The sequence below is a fragment of the Primulina huaijiensis genome, chromosome 11 (assembly GCF_012295235.1).
Source record: "Primulina huaijiensis isolate GDHJ02 chromosome 11, ASM1229523v2, whole genome shotgun sequence".
Lineage (NCBI taxonomy): Eukaryota > Viridiplantae > Streptophyta > Magnoliopsida > Lamiales > Gesneriaceae > Primulina > Primulina huaijiensis.
Genome location: NC_133316.1, coordinates 3,882,185 through 3,889,168, shown reverse-complemented (window position 1 = coordinate 3,889,168; position 6,984 = coordinate 3,882,185).

Below are 6,984 nucleotides of genomic sequence, written 5' to 3'. Positions count from 1 at the left end.
AAAAACAATTATTCATTGTTTTCTAATACACCACCACCAATCAAATTATCTGTATTTTCATTTGGATAAGGGAATAAATCAGATTCGTCCAAGTTAGTTATATCAATTGGATCATGATTGCCCACAAAATTTATCTCCATTTTTTTTCCTTGATCGAGTTTTCGTAGAGATCAACAAGATGCTTTCACGCACGACAGGTACGAGACCAATGCCCTTCCATTCCGCATCTATAACATTTTTCTTCATACACTTTGGAACTTTTCTCCTTTGCTTCTTCATTATTGGAATCCCACTGCTGGTGGCTTATTTTATATCTCTTTCCATTTTGTTGCCGATAGTATCTTCTTTGGCCACGTCCACGTCCACGTTTGCTCTCATTGTTATGATTTTAAGTGGAATTAGCATTTGCTTCAGGAAAGGCAATTCCATATTCTTCAGGAAATGTAATTCCATTTGCTTCAGGAAATGGTGTTGATCCAGTTGGGCACGTTTGGTGACTTTTCATGAGCAACTCATTGTCTTGTTCAACAACTAGTAAGCACGAGATAAGTTCACAATATTGCTGTTACAGGAGCACGTTTGATGCATGAAAAGTGGAGAATGTCTTTTCTAACATGTTTTGATCAGTGACTTTCTCTCCACAAAGTATCACTATGGAACTAGTCTTGGATAGCGCAGAGTTATAATCACTTACAGACTTAAAATCTTGTAAGCGTAGATGCATCCATTCATATCGGGCTCTTGGGAGAACTACAGTTTTCTAATGGTCAAATCTATCTTTTAGATTTTCCAAAGCTCTCGTGGCTCTTTCACAGTGAGATATTTGACCTTCAACCCATCATTGAGGCGGTGATGAAGAAAAATGAGTGACTTTGCACGGTCCTGCTGGGACATGCCATTTCCTTCTTTGATTGTATCCCCTAAATTCATAGAAATAATGTGGACCTCGGCATCCAAAATCCATGATAAATAATTTTTTCCAGTCAAGTCAAGTGCTTCAAATTCAAATTTGGTGATGTTCGTCATTGCAACTTGAAAAAAAATAAAAAAATTTATATAATTATAATTATAACGAAAACATATTAAAATTGTAACATTTATAGATTAAAATTGTATTACTATCATTGAAAATAAATATTATAACAAATTATGCAAGGATAACACATGTTACCACTTTTACTATGCAATTTTGAAATTTTTTTATTATATTTGTTAAACTAACATCTATGAACATAAATATTTTATCTAACCATTATCTAATCTCCATTTGTGCATAAAAATATAAATAATGATGATGTCATGTAGTCTATCGAATTTGGTGTACATGGAGATGTGTTCAATTAATAATTTGTGTCTATGTCAAATTTCGAATTCCGACAAATAAATTACCTTGTTCGCCAAGTAAGCTACTAACATAGGAACCAATCAATTTCAAAGTGGAAAAGACATATATATAAAAAATAGTAAAAATTGTTTTGTCCAATTAAAATCAATTATAGTATTGTGTTTGGACTCAAAATTTGTCATAAATCTATCAAATACTTGTATTCATACAATATTTTAACGACTAGTTAAATCATCAAAATTTAAATAATATAAATCCTAAACAAGCAAGCCAAGATATGATAAGAAAACTGGAATAATAGCTATACATTTATAATTTATATTGAATCAACATTCTTCAAGAATATTGTTGAAACATATAACATTTATGTAAATTCTTCAGGAACATGACAACATTATATTTTATATCAATATTATTAATAGATATTGATAAATCTTCATGATCTTAGATCAAGATTCTTCAAGAATATTGATAAATCTTATATATTTATATTTTATTCATATATCTATCAATATTATCAACATAAAGTCGTGTTGTGCTGCTTCAGGAGCATCAACATAAAATTAAAATTTGTGCTTCTTCATGAGTATCAATATAAACTTATAATATGTGATATTTCGGGGATATCAATATTAAATCTAAATATTGTGCTTCTTCGAGAGCATCCATACAAGACTAAGAATAAATTATTTATGAATTTTACCTTGAAGAGCACTCGTGCTGATAACGTGTTATGAATAGTGAAAATTATAAAGAGGAGAGAATGAATTGGAATCCTTTATTCATCATTTTATAGAGCATATTTACAGAGTTTGAATAGTTGATAACATAATAAAAACAAATCTTATCTAAATAATTATCTACAATACTTTATCTATAACAAATATCATATTTTTAGTATTTATTGTTATTATTATTATTTTGTTTGGAAGTTTATTACATATAAATTGTCACAGGTTGTGGAATGAGGGTTTTCTTTTATAATTAACCCAAAAACCACATGGGTTTGCCATTTTTAAAGAACAATTGTAAATATACAGGAACACTCTAGCATCATCCGCCAAAGGGGTTGGAGGACCTTTGTTTTATTTAATTTAATTTTTTAAAATTGTGAACAAATCCAATTGGACCCGTTCACCATTTCTTCTTTTTTTTAAAAAAAATATTTTATTTTAAATAAAAGTTATTTATCTTTTAAAAAAGTAATCGCTCACTTTATTTGTTTATTTATTTAAAAAATCAGTGGTTCAGAGTTTTAAAAAAATGAAGAATAATTGTGTGTATGGATAAGAGGTTTTTTTTAATAGTATTTCTGCCATAAATAAACTAAATAATTTATTAATTTTAAAATTATAATATTTAAATAAGCAAACAACCAATAGATTGTACGAATTGAATAATGTCAAATTATACTTATTTGTTAAAATCACAACCACTAGGCGCTTATTTGAGAAATAGTTGACAATAAAGTTTGATATATTTTGATCTTAATCAAATTTAAAATATTAACTTAAATGACACTAAAATACCGTTTCAATAGCTGTTTTGACTTGAAATTGGAAAAAAAACGAAATTGTAGAAAATAAATGTGATGTAACCAAAAAAAAATATGGACCTTGAGTTCGGTCTGGTGAGCTAAATACTTCTTATTGATTTGTTGTGAGCTTAGCAGAATTTCTGTGCAGGTTATGGCCGAGCATAATTGTGATCTGGATCTGCACAACAAACAAAAGTTGGAGGGTGCCAGAAGTGTTTTTAGTGAGACAAGTTCCTGGAATACTAGATTCGTGGTGTGATTCGTTCTGATATGACCTTATCCTTACCATATTATAAATTTTAAATATATCGTTGGAGTTTTTCCTTTACAAGAGTTTTGGCCTAGTATTTTGTATTAGCAGGACCATGCAGTCATTGCCATATCACTTGATTGAGCTCGGCTCGGACGATCATACTTTGATCTCGGTTGCTTGGGCCTTTCTATAACCGCTGACACCAACACAACCGGAGTACAATTGCACCAGGTGGTACATGTTCCTTCCTCTCTCCCCACTGATATACCACGTGCCATTCCCATTACTGATGAACTATAGTACCACTACCGGAAGTTCCTTTAACATTTGTGGATGATGTGGTACGGTCAATGATGGAACTCTTTGGAGAATTAACATCTCCCAAAGAAAATACTACATTTACAAGTCTCCAAAGTTGGTCTCCTGAGACCATTTTTGAAGAAAAACAGCCGAGATTCTCTCCAATTCAGCATCAGGATTCTCCTATTCTGCATCAGGATTCTCTTGTTCTCTCATCTCAATCGGTTGACACTAATATTCCAAAGGATGCCTCCCCCATTGTCCCCACTTGTGAAGGTGCAATTGGGGGCTGATCTTATGGCGCATGAGGAGGAAAATACTGAAGAGGATTTCGACATGTCGGACCACTATGATGACATCGGATCTTCCAGAAACGAGGATAAGATTGAGGCTGATGCTCATTTTGCACAAGTCTTATCACATATTCAGAAGGTCTAGAATCTTATGGTGGATTTGATGCTGCATCAACTTGCTTCTAATAATGGAATATCCAATCTGTTGGGTGTAATAATTGTCCCTGCTTGGTAGAGCGATTGAACTGTGGTGTTTGAGCTACTGTGCGGTTTAAAAGATTTGAGTTGCACCATTACCATCAGCTATAACTTTTGGTAAAGCGGTAAGCCCTCGGTCCTACAATTGGTATCAGAGCCAAGGTCACGGGTTCGATTCCCATTGATTACAAGGAGTGCAATTATTGGGAGGGAGATTGATGGGTGCAATAATTGTCCCTGCTTGGTAGAGCGATCGAACCGTGGTGCTTGAGCTGCTGTACGGTTTAAAAGATTTGGGTTGCACCATTACCACCAGCTATAGCTTTTGGTAAAGCGGCAAACAATCAGTCCTACACAATCTCTGCCAATCCATCAATCAAAATATTTCTGATATTTATAAGAGGGATATTCACTTAAAAATTATCGAGTTTCAATCTTCCAAAAGATCCTACAATGAAGAATTAATCACTTTATATGGTCAATCTACACAAAGCGAACATAGGATTAATGCCCTCATTTTGACGGTCTTCAAGCTATCCTCGGCACCAAAATCTAAGAAATACTCGATTTTCTGCGAATGAGTGATGCTAAAAAAAAGGGAAGATCAGTTAAGAATAGAGGCGAAGGCACTGGAAGAGGCTAGGAAAAGGACAACAGAAGAAGATAAGAAGAAGAAGAAAGCTTTTCTGAGAAAAGGTGGAGTGTCAGGTGGTGGTAGTTCTTGGTTCAGAAGGGAGCACATGATTTAAATTTATGCTCTTAGCCGTATTAAGATTTTTTTTTTTGTAATAATGAAATTAATTTTTTGAATGAAATTCATTTTTGGCATAACAATATTTCTAGAACTTAGGTTTTGTTATCACTAAAAAGGAAGAAATAGTTATCTTCTGCATGCAGCTTTGGTGGAATAATAATGTTAGAGTATCTTAAATGGAAGGTTTTGGGTTTTCAAAACCTACCACCGTTGCATGGGCTTTGGAAAAGCCGTGTCTCAAAATTCAACATTCAGTTTTGAATGCTAGCTTTATGGATTCAAAAAAATAATAAGTAAAGACTTTACCGAACAATGTGTGTGTGATGCACACTCTTTTGTCTGGACAAGTGTCACACACCCGCGAGTGGGGCGCGAGTCCTATGTTCAGTGGCTGTCGGACACTTTAACTTTTTTTTGGGTTAAAAATTGTGCAAATGGCTATTTTAGTTGTTGTTGTACAAACGATTAAATTTTACACAGATTTCATTAACAACAATATTTTTATTTAATTTATCCATCTTAAAGACTAATTTAGTTTATATTTTATTTTAATTTTTTTATAAAGACTGTTTTTGTCCAATAAATATGGTATACATTTTTCATTCCTCCCACTCACTATAAAAAAAATTTCTCCACGATTTTTCAACACAATATTCATATCTTCTTATTATAAATGGCTGAAAAATTTAGTGATTCGTTCAATAATTTTTTGGTTCTCCAAATATCAAAAGAAATCTAAGATCTCAAAATTCTCAATTTTGTTCTCCTCTCAATCATCACCTTTCTCACTTGCTTATCCAAGTCAATTTTCACAAAATATTCCTGCTAGTTTGAAATTTTCCCTAAAGCTCTGTTTTTCATGTAGTTGCCCCGAATATTAGGCTAATGGATAGCCATTTTATGATGCCACCTCCGTCCAAGTATTTTCTACTCCACCACCGAGCATGCCGTCAAGAGAAACTGGGCATGCGAATTTGGGAGGATTTGAATCTGGTAGAGTTCCACAACACCAAGTTCAATGCTAGGATCCCAATTTCTAACACGTTCGACGAAACTTAGAATAGAAAAATATTAACATCGAGGATTATGAAGATGATGACAAAGAAAAGAATGTCCCTCATTGATACCCCCATAAGGATCCGGGTCGTTGCCATAAGGATCCGGGTCGATTGACGACCCGGACACTATCAAGAGCCCGAGCACTACATGTTTCCCAAGAATTCTTCGAACAGCCCGGTCTCCCGCGCAATCATCGCCCGAGCTCTCATATAAGTATCCGGGTAATCAATTGCCCGAGCCACCTCGAGAATTGAACCATACTCAAGTATGATTGATACAGGACGTCTAATCTGTCAGAACAACTTGGGTTTGGAGTGTCCTAGAAGTCATCAGAAGATAGGGTATGGGCAGCCGACCTACCATACTTAGTAGGTAGCACTGGAATCAAGGTACCTACCCCATTTTCTCCTATAAATAGCAGGTATCCTTCTCAGTTACTAGGTCTGAAATCTTTGAACTCTCAAGCATTATACATATTTTCTCCCAAATATTGCTTGTGTTCATCTTCAACCTGCTGACTTAAGCATCGGAGTGGCCACGCCGGATACCCCTCCGGCGCCCATTCACGAGTTTCTTTCATTGTTTGCAGGTGCTATTGAAGCCATTACCTTCACTCAAATTCCCTAAAAACTATAAATTATTGATTTGACCCGTTGGAGCTCCTTACCCGGCTCATCCATTTCAACGAAGTCACATCATTGGCGCCGTCTGTGGGAAGACTTGAGATTAAGGCGTTGATATGGCTCATACTCGAAGAACTAACCAAGAAAATTCCCGGGCTCATGGGGATAATGCGCGTACTTCGGGGCAAGGTGAGGGTGTTCCTCCCACAGGACCCAATCTTATTACCATGACCCCGGAGGAGTTGGCAAGAATAATCTCCGAAGCGGTGGAGAAGGCTGTGGCCAGGAGAGAAACTTCTCGTCAAGTTACACCACCCGGAGATGTGCAAATCAATGAGCAGGAGCAAGAGCAAGAGTTGAGGGAGGAGGAAGTGAGAGGAGAGGATGAGGAGTCTAGTGCTGGATCCAAATCACCTACCGTGGCTGAGGAGTTGTTGGAGTTAAGGCAGAAAATGAAAGTTCTGGAAGGGCAGTTGGAGAGTCGTAGCATTTCTCGAGCTACTGCTAAGGGTTGCCCATTTACCGATATCATTGTCCGGGAACCTCTTCCCGGGAACTTCAAATCCGCCAAAGTAAAAGATTACGATGGCAATGCGGATCCTGAGGAGCACCTAGCCAGGTT